The 15,379-nt window shown below is 36.8% G+C and overlaps 1 long non-coding RNA gene across 2 annotated transcripts in view; it reads right to left on the minus strand.

Moving 5' to 3' along the window:
* LOC140608401 (uncharacterized) overlaps positions 1 to 15,379 on the minus strand; it is a 74,538-nt gene that overhangs the window by 42,705 nt on the left and 16,454 nt on the right. For both annotated transcript variants that reach the window (XR_012010421.1, XR_012010422.1), the window contains 2 exons: positions 14,592 to 14,691; positions 6,976 to 7,058 (listed from right to left, as the gene is read on the minus strand). This is a non-coding gene — a long non-coding RNA (uncharacterized lncRNA). The remainder of the gene's footprint in view (positions 1 to 6,975; positions 7,059 to 14,591; positions 14,692 to 15,379) is intronic.

A 15,379-nucleotide genomic window follows, 5' to 3' on the forward strand; every position in this document is an offset into this window, starting at 1 on the left:
TTGCGCAGCCAAAAGTAAGGCTTCAGACCTCAGAATCCAATTTAAATATTGTGACTGTCCACTGAAGAATAATTCCTAACAACTACATAGTTTTCCCACATTCCAACTCACATGCTTAAATATCCATATGACATTTTATATGTCGGGTATGTTTGCATATAGTTTATTTCCTCAACCTCTCAGCAACTTCCCCATATGAATAAGAAATCTTGAGAGGCATATAATTTGTCAAACCAACTCATATTACCATTAAACACTATATATCAAATCCTTTACATATTTACATGCACCTAGATGCAATCTATCCAATTGGCTGGCCTAAGAAAAATTATTTGGGCAAATCCACAGTAAAATGCTAAAGTCCTGTCTGGTTCTCAGGTACAGCTCACTGTCAGCACAACTTTGACCTAACAGCTTAGTGAGATCTCACCAGAGTCAAACCACGCTCCTGTTCAGCTTTTCAATCATGCCCTCACTAACCCTGGCCAATATGACCCAATTTCTTCTTTACAGCATTATAGAATTTTGAGCCATGATTTTTCCACTTCAACTAGTATTGAGTCTCAGATAAAGTTTTCAAGGGATCACCACAAACAATTTTATTTAGCTTATGAAGGTTCAAGAGTCATGAGGTGATTTCTCACTCTACTGAATCTGTTCTTAGCCAGCCTTAAAGAGTTAGCCATAAAACAGAGTTGAATTTCCTTGTTAAAAATTATTTTTCTCACTGAAGTTCAAGAAAAAAGAAAAACCTAAGACTGAAGCCATGTTTGTAAGTTTGAAAGATTGTTTATAAGAAAGGATTTTATTATTTCCTGCACTAGCAGGCCACAGCCGCCTATTATGAAGTCCAACAGTACACTTCTATTAGTACCATAATATCTAAGTCACACAAAGTAACTTTAAAAATAATTTGTAACACATTCTGTTAAAAGAAATAGCATAAAGAATATTTGCTATATGTTTCCATGGAAACTAATGCACTTACACAAAAATGCCATGCCCATTATTTCTCAATAAAATGTCTCTGATTTATATTTGATTGTCTCAACATTAAAGGAAGCTGGGGAACTTTAAAACTCAAAAAATGTCTCAAAATTAGAATTTAGACAAAAAGGCTATTATGAATTTTTTAGAGCTGACATGGATGATGCACATCCCTTCCTCATTCAATATGATACCTCATCTTTAATTGAAAAGTTCTTGTTAAAATCTGGTATAATCTTATGAATGTATTTTTCAAAATCATATATGATAAAGGACATTTTATAGAAATGAGATTATTTGGGTCACTATAAAATGGTTATTAGAAAAAACTATACAAAAAAGTATGACACATATATTCTTGAAATATAATTCTGAAGTTAAAGTTAATCACTCATATAAGATATGTGAATAAATTTGGGATGCTGAGCTCTTTATTATTCTTAAAGCTCAACACTAAGCTGAGTGATGTTTTCTGGCTGACTAAATAGACTATTTGCTGTATGATTTTCAAAGTAAATTTACAGGCTTAGATAACCTTTATTGAACCTCAGCAACAAATTCTCTTCCCACAAAGTCTGAGTTAATCTAATTGAATCTCTGAAATTCCCATAGAAACAGAGAGGCATATTTTGAATGAATAAAATAAATATTTTATTTACTTAATTGGTTTTTTTAACTTTCAGATATAGTCTATTTTAATTAATATTCACTTCATAGTTTGATTATTAGTATGAGAACTCAATCATGAGGAAAAATGCCATAGAAAGGCTCCTGAAGTACTTTTCTCTTTTTCTTCATTATATTTTTATTTATTTCATTTTATTTTAATTCCAGTACAGTTAACATCCAATGTTATATGAGTTTGGGGTATACAATATAGTGATTTTCTCTTCTTTTTAAATTTTCAAATAGAGGATAATTCAATCGTAGGGAAAATACAAACTTTCACATCTTTTCAAATATATCCTACAAAGGATCATATATTGCATAAAAATTCAGAGAAGAAAAAATTACTACACTGTAGCCCTGCTTTAAAATAAGGGGTGGGGACAGCTGGATGACTCAGTCAGTTAAGCTTCTGACTCTTGATTTTGCCTCAGCATGCCATCTCAGAGTTGTGAGATCAAGCCCTGCATCAGGTTCTGTGCTCAGTGGGGAGTCTGCTGGGGTTTCTCCTTCAGCCTCTCCCTCAATCCCTCTCCCTGCCTCTCAAATAAATAAATCTTTAAAATTAATTAATTAATTAAAATAATAATATACTTTCTGGACCAACTGGTTATTGTGAAACCTGAATTTCACAATTTAAAAACACAAAGTACTTACAGATAAATGGATGAATTTCACCTTTAAAATATTTAAATCAGCAATGTTTGTTAGGATATTTTCCATAGAACCTGAAGCTCTAGTTTGAGTTGTGATCTATGTATTACTAGAATAGGAAAATATATGCCATAGTATTTAGGCTTCAAATTTGTCTTTTAGACTGTTGGAAAAACTGATTACTAAGGTAAACAAAATATTCAAACTGCATTCATTAGTACTTCCATTAAGTCTGTCATCAGCCACATATGCACTTAATTCAGTTCAAAATTACATGGCCAAAACTTCACTTCTTAAAATACAAGTTCCACAATAAAGATGGCAGAGAACATAATAAATGTAGTATTTGTGTATTTGTAAGATTTTGCTTAAAATCATTTTTATAAAAACAAATATATATAAATATATAAATATGTGTGTGTGTATATACCCCCAAGATTATACACATGTAGACTCACCCTAGAATAAATGAGCACTCTTTTTGTTCTCATCTCCGACTTAATGCAACTAGCACTATTTATAATTGGGAACTGTTTATAATAGAACTTATGTGAGTATAATTGCCTATAGAAGGTAGAGTAGAATTTGATAATCTTTGCCTTGTGAAATGTGAAAAGATGATTTTTAAATAATCCATTTGTGTGCTAAATCAAAATATCAGCTTATCCTCCCTTCCCTCTATCTCCCTTACAGCCTTTATTTAGTAAACCTATTCATGGAATCATACGAAAGGGAAAGACTGACAACTTGGATGGGAGAAAACAGTAGCAGAAAAGTTAAAAAGGCCAAGGGGGAAAAGGCCAAGGGGAAAAAGGCCAAGGGGGAAAAGCCAGATGAGAACATGTTTTAAGACAGACTACAACAGGTAAAAGCATATAAAGGTAGAACATTAGATGGAGGAGCTGTCCCCAGAATGGCAAATTAAAAGCACTGCATCCACTGGATGAGTGTGTAGAATAAACAACATAGAAAAGTCATTCTTAATGGTCCAATTATGTTAGCATTCTATTGGTATAGTAATACACTATACTACATCAATCACTGATTACTATTGTCTTCATGCTTTACCAGCTAATAGTAAGACGGTACAGAAAAAAACTATGTAAAGTTTTCCCCTTGATTCCTAGGAAATTAAAACTAAATTTTTAATTTTCTACTAAAAATGAGTTATTTTAAGGTAAACATACATTTATTAAAAAAAGAAAATATTATGATAAAATAATTAAACGTCTAAATGGTAAAATACAAGTACCCATAGCTTTTTTAATATAAATGAGATAAAATGTGTTTCTTTTTTCCCAAAAAAAAACATAATCAACAGAGTCATCAATAATTATTCCCAATTTCTGAAACAATGATTACATGTTGGGCTGTTCTTTCTCACAAAACTTATTTCAAGTAAGAAATTATGAATTGAGTTTTTTTTTTCTGGTATGGTTTATTTTGGAATTCCACACATTATTTATACAACTACCAAAGTGTAACTAAGATCAGATGCATAAGAAAGAATATCCTCAAGTATGCAGTAAGAGTTGTAAAACAGAAACATTTTAGTTATAGTAAAAAGACACACAACAAATTAGAAAGATTGTTCAGGAAGAAAGTAGCAGAAAAATTGCTATTCTCCATATACTAAGACAACAGAACTTAAAAATTCTTATCACAAGAAAAAACTTTTTTAACTGTGTATAGTGATGAATGTTAACTAGATTTGTTGTGATCATTTTGCTATATAAACAAATGTGGAATCATGTGGTTCAGCTAAAAAAAATACATGGTATTTCAATGATACCTCAAAAAAAAAAATAGAAACTGTCTCTGGAAAAACAAAGGAATTTAGTGAAAGAATACTCCTTGGCAGCTCAGCAAATCAAAAGAAAGATAAAATTAAGACTTAAAAAACAGTTGCAAAAACTTATGGAGAATCTCTTCTAAGCTACTATCATTGGTTCTATTTAGCTCCAAAGTATATGCAATTCATTCTTTAGTAAAGGCAAATTGGTGGTACTTGAGGCATGGTGACTGATGGTCTCAATATGACTTCATGGAATGTTAAAAATGTAGCTCCCATGATGTTGTTATTAACGTAAGAACAGAGCGTATATAAAGGGGGAAAGAGTAAGTTTCACTCCTCATATAAATAGACTTTCAAATACATATGCAATTTTTAGATGCGATTAAAATGTCCCTATCTTGTTAGATTCTGTTTCATGTAGTTCTCTCTCTCTCTCCCTCTCTCTCTCACTCACACACACACACACACACAATATTTCCTTCTCTAAAAATAAGCAATCCAAAGTCATTCTCTGTGATGGTATCCAGCTTCAAACACAAGGTCTCTGAAAGCTACCTATTCATTTTTCTTAATTTACAATATTTGGAAAACTGCAGACTAAGTTTAACCATACCCAACACCATATATAATTAATATGGAAGGATAAATTTTTTTCTAATTTTCAGTTATAATCCATATGAAGCTAGAAATAAAGATAATTCTAAATTGTGTAACTATTTACAATGTTATAGCCAATAACTATGACTTCCCCTATTACCTATCTGTTCAAGTTAAAATTCTTTATCTAAGAGTACTTTCCAAAGTTTTCTATCTGAGGTTTTGGAATTACTGCAAGCTTAGTTTTTAATAAAATCTCAATGAGCATGTTATTGTACTAGATTTTCCTCCAGGTTCTATTCTCTTTCCTGCCACCACTGTGTAGCAACCATGCTATTTCTCTTCAAATAAGCATGACAATCACTTTAGCCTGTCTCCCTATCCTCTCTTTCATCACTTCCCTCTTGGCAATAGTTGTCTGAAATGCCAGGCAGCAATCTCAGCCACTTTATCAGGCTTCTAATTATATTCTTTGGTGAAAGTTTTTCTCACAATTTGATTGTGAACACCCCCGAAAAAACTGAGGTCAGAGTCATGAAGGTTATAGACAAAATTTTTAAGTGAGTCATTTAATATATTCTTGCAAAAATTCACCCACACTTCTAGTTTTGGGTCACTGTAAATACACACATATACAAGCAAATACACACACATACATATCCACCCAGACAATTAGAGAGACAGTGCCATATATTGTTCACTGGATCAAAAGATTTGTATCATTCGGCAAGAGAAAATAATTATCAATATCATGACCATTTATCCCCCAAAGGGTTAGTTAGATACTAATGAAGTAATGCCATTATTTCATGTAAGCATCACATGGGAGTATCACTGAGGTTAGACATATGATTGACAGCTGGATGATAGCATAAACAAGTAGGCTGGGACAGTGTGGTTTACCATAGTCTTGTTTTTGTTTTGGATCTGTGAATACATACCACTTGCACTTGATGATGGAATACTACTAAATAAGCTCAGCTGATAAATAACAGACAGTACTTAATTCACAAAGTCAGCTAAAGCTGCATGGTTCCCAAGGTTCCTATTGCTAATAATTTAATATCCAGCAAATGGACAATGAATAGGAGCTAGACAGTTGATATCATCTACTTAGCCTCAAAAACCCATAGAGACTTACTGATGTGTATGCTTCCCATTACTGGATATTAACTGTTTGCCAAGTATGTTTTCCACAGCATATTCCATGTTATTTGCTCTGAGAAGGCTACATCCATACAACAAAGACCACATAGCTTCTATCAAGCTGACATCTTCCATTAGGTATAGCTACTATCTCTGGATTTCTACAGCTGTTTTTCACTTTTATTCCTTCTGATGTAGAAAATCCCTCTCTTTGCTACCCTAGGATGCCTCCATACTCTTTGTTGGTTTTTTTTTTTTTCCATGACTTCCAAAGATCTATAAATAGTTCCCTTATTAACTACTACTATGTCACCCCACTCTTGGGGGGCTTGAACTTGCTGCTCCCTGATCTCCTGGTTTTCCCACAGTCCACTAAAAAGTTATTAATGAGGTGTCCCATGATGATGATCTGCAGAAATGATGACTTATCAAATGTCATTTAAGACCATAATATGACACAAAAATGGAGTATCATCTATTCTTACAGCAGGAATGCAAAGGCTTAATTCCTCGTGATCTGTACTTACGAGAATAGACAAGTTTTTAAGAAAGGAAAAAAAGAAACAAGTTTGTAGGCACATAAGTCCCTCCCAATGCCAGAGGTTTATCACATTATCCAAGAAAAGAGACTATATCTTAAAAAGAAGCTATAATTGCAGTCACTACCCAACCAATATCCTTATAATCTATTGTCAGTTTCTAAAACCTATCAGATTGCTACATAGGTCAAACTAGGAAAATTAATGGGTACAGTATAAATATCTCTATAGCTGTACTACTCAAAATTTTGATTATTAATCTCCATGATTCCCAAAGGGATGCATTAGTCTATTTGGATTGCTCTTTTATTAATAGGAAGATTTATAGCTCTTTCCACTTGGCTCCTCCTGGAAATTATTCTAGATTCTAAGACTATTCAAAATTGGCAATCAGGAAAAGATAAAATAGCCAGGTTTTGGTATGAAATCTGTAACAATTATGATTAAGTTTAGCTGCTATACTAACACCAATAAAATAAAAAATAAAATAAAAACTCAGGGGCACCTGAGTGGCTTAGTTGACTAAGTGACCAGGTCTTGGTTTCTGCTTAGGTTGTGATCTCATGGGTGATGGGACTGGCCCCAAATTACCTTCATGCTCAGTGGGGAGTCTGCTTGAGGATTCTCTCCCTCTTCCCCTCTCCAATTCATGGGCTTGCTCACATGTTCTCTCTCTTTCAAATAAATAAATACATATTTTAAAATAATAAATAAAAACAAACTTTAATAAGATGAAAATTTTACTTTACTTTTTCCTTCTTACAAAAATTCAGAAAGTAGACCATCAATTGAGAGTTTAACTGTTTCATATTCATCATGGACCCAACATATTTCTCCTCTATCATTCCTGCACTTGACTCCCTTCCTTCTTCTATCTGCTATAGGCTATAGGATTTCTGGAAACACTGCTGAGTTGGCACACCTCACACTGAATTGTGATTAATCTCACACTCTTTAACAAACAGAAAATCTTAATGAATTATCTATCTTAATGAGTTATTCTAACTACCTCCAAGCCACTTTATGATGGTTTTCCATAATGAAGTTTGCTACCTAATGTGCTTTTATAAAGCATTTTTTGCTTAAACAAGATAGAGTGGGGACACCTGGGTGGCTCAGCGGTTGAGCTTCTGCCTTCAGCTCAACTGAAGGGCATGATCTTGCAGTCCCGGGATGGAGTCCTGCATCAGGCTCTCTGCATGGAACCTGCTTCTCTCTCTGCCTCTCTCTCTCTCTCTCTCTCTCTCTCTGTCTGTCTCTCATGAATAAATAAGTAAAATCTTTGAAAAATAAACAAATAAAATACAAGATAAAATAGAATTTTTAATTTACCTCTGGAAATTCTGCCATTACACAAAACACCAAACCTAGCAAAGATTTTGGCAAAATTCTAAAATCAATTTCCATTACAACTGTAGATATAAACAACTAAAGAAAAAATTATTACATCAACAGAATCATTAAAATGCCAAGTATTGTTCAAACTTCAAGGACTATAAGAAGGCTCAATAGTGGAAAACATATTTTAAAATTCATTATATTAAAAGAATCATATAAAAGAATATTAAAAAGACAGCAAAATCAGTAAAATTGAAAATAGGAAGTTAATGTAGAAAATTACTGAAACCAAGATAATTCTTTGAAAGGGCCAATAAAATTGATAAGCTTCTGGCCAGGCTAATTAAGAAAAAAAATTGAGTATACAAATTACTAACATTAGAAATGAAAGAAAGGACATCACTACAGATCTCAGGGAAATTAAAAGGATAATAAAGAATACTATGAACAATTCTACGCCTACATAATTGATAACCAACATCAAACGTAACAACAATTCTTTGAAAAACACAACAGGCAAAAATCCACACAAGAAGACATACATGGAATAGACTTATGTAGACTAATGACATTGAATCAGTAACTAAAAACCTTCCAAAAAAAAAAAAATGCCCAGCTAGTTTTATGGTGAAATTTATTATTTTAAGGAAGAAATTATGCTAATCCTCTATAATTTTTTATAATAAATTTATTTTTTATTGGTGTTCAATTTGCCAACATACAGAATAACACCCAGTGCTCATCCTATCAAGTGCCCCCCTCAGTGCCCATCACCCATTCACCCCCACCCCCCGCCCTACTCCCCTTCCACCACCCCTGATTCATTTCCCAGAGTTAGGAGTCTTTATGTTCTGTCTCCCTTTCTTTTTTTTTTTTTTTTTTAATTTTTATTTATTTATGATAGTCACAGAGAGAGAGAGAGGCACAGAGACACAGGCAGAGGGAGAAGCAGGCTCCATGCACCGGGAGCCCAATGTGGGATTCGATCCCAGGTCTCCAGGATCACGCCCTGGGCCAAAGGCAGGCGCCAAACCGCTGCGCCACCCAGGGATCCCTCTGTCTCCCTTTCTGATATTTCCCACACATTTCTTCTCCCTTCCCTTATATTCCCTTTCACGATTACTTACATACCCCAAATGAATGAGAACCTATAATGTTTGTCCTTCTCTGATTGACTTACTTCATTCAGCATAATACCCTCCAATTCCGTCCACGTTGAAGCAAATGGTGGGGATTTGTCATTTCTAATGGCTGAGAAATATTCCATTGTATACATAAACCACATCTTCTTTATCCATTCATCTTTCGATGGACACCGAGGCTCCTTCCACAGTTTGGCTATTGTGGCCATTGCTGCTAGAAACATCGGGATGCAGGGGTCCCGGCATTTCATTGCATCTATATCTTTGGGGTAAATGCCCAAAAGTGCAATTGCTGAGTCGTAGGGCAGGTCTATTTTTAATTCTTTGAGGAGCCTCCACACAGTTTTCCAGAGTGGCTGCACCAGTTCACATTCCCACCAACAGTGCAGGAGGGTTCCCTTTTCTCCACATCCTCTCCAACATTTGTGGTTTCCTGACTTGTTAATTTTCCCCATTCTCACTGGTGTGAGGTGGTATCTCATTGTGGCTTTGATTTGTATTTCCCTGATGGCAAGTGATGCAGAGCATTTTCTCATGTGCATGTTGGCCATGTCTATGTCTTCCTCTGTGCGATTTCTCTTCATGTCTTTTGCCCATTTCATGATTGGATTGTTGGTTTCTTTGGTGTTGAGTTTAAGAAGTTCTTTATAGATCTTGGAAACTAGCCCTTTATCTGATACGTCATTTGCAAATATCTTCTCCCATTCTGTAGGTTGCCTTTGAGTTTTGTTGACTGTATCCTTTGCTGTGCAAAAGCTTCTTATCTTGATGAAGTCCCAATAGTTCATTTTTGCTTTTGTTTCTTTTGCCTTCGTGGATGTATCTTGCAAGAAGTTACTGTGGCTGAGTTCAAAAAGGCTGTTGCCTGTGTTCTCCTCTAGAATTTTGATGGAAACTTGTCTCACATTTAGATCTTTCATCCATTTTGAGCTTATCTTTGTGTATGGTGAAAGAGTGATCTAGTTTCATTCTTCTGCATGTGGATGTCCAATTATCCCAGCACCATTTATTGAAGAGACTGTCTTTCTTCCAATGGATAGTCTTTCCTCCTTTATCGAATATTAGTTGACCATAAAGTTCAGGGTCCACTTCTGGGTTCTCTATTCTGTTCCATTGATCGATGTGTCTGTTTTTGTGCCAGTACCACAGTCTTGATGACCACAGCTTTGTAGTACAACCTGAAATCTGGCATTGTGATGCCCCCAGTTATGGTTTTCTTTTTTAAAATTCCCCTGGCTATTCGGGGTCTTTTCTGATTCCACACAAATCATAAAATAATTTGTTCTAACTCTCTGAAGAAAGTCCATGGTATTTTGATAGGGATTGCATTAAACGTGTAAATTGCCCTGGGTAACACTGACATTTTCACAATATTAATTCTGCCAATCCATGAGCATGGAATATTATATTTTTCCATTTCTTTGTGTCTTCCTCAATTTCTTTCAGAAGGGTTCTATAGTTTTTAGGGTAGGATCCTTTACCTCATTGGTTAGGTTTATTCCTAGGTATCTTATGCTTTTGGGTGCAATTGTAAATGGGATTGACTCCTTAATTTCTCTTTCTTCAGTCTCATTGTTAGTGTATAGAAATGCCACTGATTTCTGGGCATTGATTTTGTATCCTGCCACGCTACCAAACTGCTATATGAGTTTTAACAATCTTGAGGTGGAAGCTTTTGGGTTTTCTACGTAGAGTATCATGTCATCGGCGAAGAGGGAGAGTTTGACTTCTTCTTTGCCAATTCGAATGCCTTTAATCTCTTTTTGTTGTCTGATTGCTGAGGCTAGGACTTCCAGTACTATGTTGAATAGCAGTGGTGAGAGTGGACATCCCTGTCTTGTTCCTGATCTTAGGGGAAAGGCTCCCAGTGCTTCCCCATTGAGAATATTTCCTGTGGGCTTTTCGTAGATGGCTTTTAAGATGTTGAGGAATGTTCCCTCTATCCCTACACTCTGAAGAGTTTTGATCAGAAATGGATGCTGTATTTTGTCAAATGCTTTCTCTGCATCTAATGAGAGGATCATATGGTTCTTGGTTTTTCTCTGGCTGATATGATGAATCACATCGATTGTTTTATGAGTGTTGAACCAGCCTTGTGTCACGGGGATAAATCCTACTTGGTCATGGTGAATAATTTTCTTAATGTACTGTTGGATCCTATTGGCCAGTATCTTGTTGAGAATTTTTGCATCCATGTTCATCAGGGATATTGGTCTATAATTCTCCTTTTTGGTGGGGTCTTTGTCTGGTTTTGGAATTAAGGTGATACTGGCCTCATAGAACGAGTTTGGAAGTATTCCATCTTTTTCTATCTTTCCAAATAGCTTTAGTAGAATAGGTATGGTTTCTTCTTTAAAGGTTTGATAGAATTCCCCTGGGAAGCCATCTGGCCCTGGAAATTTGTGTCTTGGGAGGTTTTTGATGACTGCTTCAATTTCCTCCCTGGTTATTGGCCTGTTCAGGTTTTCTATTTCTTCCTGTTCCAGTTTTGGTAGTTTGTGGTTTTCCCAGAAATGTGTCCATTTCTTCTAGATTGCCTAATTTATTGGCATATAGCTGTTCATAATATGTTTATAAAATAGTTTATATTTCCTTGGTGTTGGTAGTGATCTCTCCTTTCTCATTCATGATTTTATTAATTTCAGTCTTCTCTCTCTTCTTTTTAAAAGGCTGGCTAATGGTTATCTAAGTTAATTCATTCAAAGAACCAACTCCTGGTTTTGTTGATCTGTTCCACAGTTCTTCTGGTCTCTATTTCATTGAGTTCTGCTCGAATCTTTATTAACTCTCTTCTTCTGCTGGGTGTAGGATCTATTTGCTGTTTCCTCTCGAGCTCCTTTAGGGTGCAAGGTTAGCTTTTGCATTTGAGTTCTTTCCAGTTTTTGGAAGGATGCTTGTATTGCGATGTATTGCCCCCTCAGGACTGCTTTTGCTGTATCCCAAAGACTTTGAATGGTTGTATCTTCATTATCATTAGTTTCCATGAATCTTTTTAATTCTTCCTTAATTTCCTTGTTGCCCCTTTCATCTTTTAGCAGGATGGTCCTTAACCTCCATGTGTTTGAAACCGTTCCAAACTTCTTGTGTTTTAGTTATAATTTCAAGGCATTATGGTCTGAGAATATGCAGGGGACAATCCCAATCTTTTGGTATCAGTTAAGACCTGATTTATGACCCAGTATGTGGTCTATTCTGGAGAAAGTTCCATGTGCACTTGAGAAGAATGTGTATTCAGTTGCATTTGGATGTAAAGTTCTGTAGATATCTGTGAAATCCATCTGGTCCAGTGTATAATTTAAAGCTCTTGTTTCTTTGGAGATGTTGTGCTTAGAAGACCGATCAAGTGTAGAAAGTGCTATATTGAAGTCACCAAGTATAAGTGTATTATTATCTAAGTATGTCTTAACTTTGGTTATTAACTGATTGATATATTTGGCAGCTCCCACAATTCGGGACATATATATTGATGATTGTTAAGTCCTCTTCTTGGATAGATCCTTTAAGTATGATATAGTGTCCCTCTTCATCTCTCACTAGTCTTCAGGATAAACTTTAGTTATCTGATATAAGGATGGTACCTCTGCTTTTTTTTGAGGACCATTTGAATGGTAAATGGTTCTCCAACCTTTTGTTTTCAGGCTGGAGGTGTCCTTCTGTCTAAAATGAGTCTCTTGTAGACAGCAAATAGATGGGTCCTGCTTTTTTATCCAGTCTGAAACCCTGCACCTTTTGACGGGGTCATTAAGCCCATTCACATTCAGAGTTACTATTGAAAGATATGAGTTTAGTGTTGTCATGATACCTATTCAGTCCCTGTTTTTGTGGATTGTTCCACTGGACTTCTTCTTAAAGGGGAATTTTAACAGTCCCCCTTAAAATTTCTTGCAGAGCTGGTTTCGTGATCCCTAATTCTTTCAGTTCCTGCCTGTCTTGGAAGCTCTTTATCTCTCCTTCCATTCTGAATGAGAGCCTTGATGGATAAAGTATTCTTGGCTGCATGTTCTTCTCATCTAGGACCCTGAATATATCCTGCCAGCCCTTTCTGGCCTGCCAGGTCTGTGTAGAGAGGTCTGCTGTTAATCTGATATTTCTCCCCATATAAGTTAGGGATCTCTTGTCTCTTGCTGCTCTAAGGATCTTCTCTGTATCTTTGGAATTTGCAAGCTTAGTGAAGATGTAGAGGTGTTCAATGTTAAATGTAGAGGTGTTCAACTTTTTTTTTTTTTTATGGGGGGGGGATCCCTCTATTTCCTGGATCTGAATGCCTGTTTCCCTTCCCAGATTAGGAAAGTTTTCAGCTATGATTTGTTCAAATACATATTCTGGACCTCTGTCCCTTTTGGCGCCCTCGGGAACCCCAATTAAACGTAGATTTTTCTTCCTCAGGCTGTCACTTATTTCCCTTAACCTATCCTCATGATCTTTTGTTGTCTCTTTTTTCCTCAGTTTTCCTCTTTGCCATCAACTTGTCTTCTATGTCACTCACTCGTTCTTCTACCTCATTAACCCTCATCATTAGGACCTTTAATTTGGATTGCATCTCATTTAACTGACTTATAATTTCTGCCTGATTGGATCTAAATTCTGCAGTCATGAAGTCTCTTGAGTCCTTTATGCTTTTTTCTAGAGCCACCAGTAGCTTTATAATTGTGCTTCTGTATTGGCTTTCTGACACTGAATTGTAATCCAAATTTTATAACTCTGTGGGCAAGAGGACTGTTTCTGATTTTTTCTTTTGAGTGAGGTTTTCCTTCTAGTCATTTTGCTCAGTGCAGAGTGGCCAAAAGCAAGTTGTATTGGGAAAAGGAGAAAGAGAGAGAAGAGAAAAAAGAAAAGAAAAAGAAAAAAAAAAGAAGTAAAAAAGAAGAGAAGAAAAAAAAGGGGGAGGGAAGCAAACAAATCAAAAAACAAAAAACAAGGGGGAGTATCCTCTGATTCTGTATACTGTAAATCCCTCGACCTCCCCTGGAACTTTCCAGTGCTGCTTGGTCAATAATTTGTTTTTCCCCTGTCGTTCTAGCTGGTCTTCTGGGGGAGGGGCCTGCTCAGCCCTCAGCCTGGTTCAGGGCTCGGTGATAGTAGTTTAACCTGTTTATCCCGTGAGGCCACTGTGAAGTTCAGTGGGGGTTATTTATCCTGAGAGGCCCCAGGAGGAACAACAGTAGCAGCGGCCAGCTCTCCAGGCCTGGATTCAGCTCCTGCAGTAACTATGGAGCTCTCAGTCTGCAGGGGCCTGGATGCTCTGGGGGCGGGGACACTGATCTGCTCCGCTCTGGCCGCCCCAGAGGCTGGAGAGTCCTTGCTGTCCTGGGCCCTCCCAGCCTCTGCTTGGGGGGGGGAGGGGGGGGGGAGAGCGCCGGATCTTGGGCTGTGTCCCTGCAGCTCCCGGGTCTGCACTGTTGGAATCGCGCGCCCAGCCTCGCAGTTCTGTCTGCGCAGAGCCTCTGCCCCAGCTGCCCCCGAGCTGCTCCCGGATCCTGCTCTGCACGCTACAGCCCTTTTTCCCTGTGGCGCAGGTGCTCTGTTAGTGCCCCTGGGAGCCTGAGGGCATCCCCGCCCCTCCTGGGATCCTGCTCCAACTCCCTGCGAGCGGGAAGATTGGTGAAACTCCTGCTTCTCCAGGACGGGGCTTTCCTGTATGGGGGCACTCCCCACGGCCTTAGCCAGGCTCCTCGCGGGGCCCCACCCCCTTGGATGCCTTTTGTTTCTTCCCCCCCATCTTCCTACCTTGACAGAAGCGTGAACTCTTCTCACTGTAGCATTCCAGCTGTTCTCTCTTTAAATCTCAAGTCGAATTTGTAGGTTTTCAGGATGATTTGAAAGTTATCTAGGCAATTTGATGGCGACAGGTGACTTGGGGATCCTACTCTTCTGCCACCTTGCCCCTCCCCCAAGATATCAGTTCTTCCAAGTTATTCTATGAATACAATGCAATCAAAACCTAAGCAAGTTATTTTGTAGATATCAACAAACTGATTCTAAAGTTTATATGCAGAGGCATAAGATCCAGAATAGTCAACACAATATTAAAGGAGAAGAGCAAACTTAAAGAACTGACACTACCCAACTTCAACACTTACTATTAATACAGTAATCAAGACAGTAGCAGTATTGGTGAAAGAATAGACAAACAGATCAATGGAACAAAGTAGCACAGAAATAGACTTCCATAAACAATAGTTAACTGATCTCTGGTAAAGAAACAGAGGCAAAACAATGGGGAAAAAGATGCATTTTCAACAAATGAGTAGTCTTTTTAAAAACTGTATATACACATGCAGAAAAACGCAAAACTGTAAAACTCTTAGGAGATAACACAGGAAAAATCAATATAATCATGGGTTTGGTGATGATTTTTTAGATACAACTCCAAAGGAATAATTCATGACAGAAAGAACTGATAAGAGGCACTTTATTAAAATTAAAATGAAAAACTTCAGCTCTGCAAAAGACAGTCAATAGGTTTCTTTTGTTTTTTAAGAGGTGTTTTTTTAAAAGCCACAGACTGAAAGAAA

Source organism: Canis lupus, chromosome 17 (assembly GCF_048164855.1).
Source record: "Canis lupus baileyi chromosome 17, mCanLup2.hap1, whole genome shotgun sequence".
Classification (NCBI taxonomy): Eukaryota; Metazoa; Chordata; class Mammalia; order Carnivora; family Canidae; genus Canis; species Canis lupus.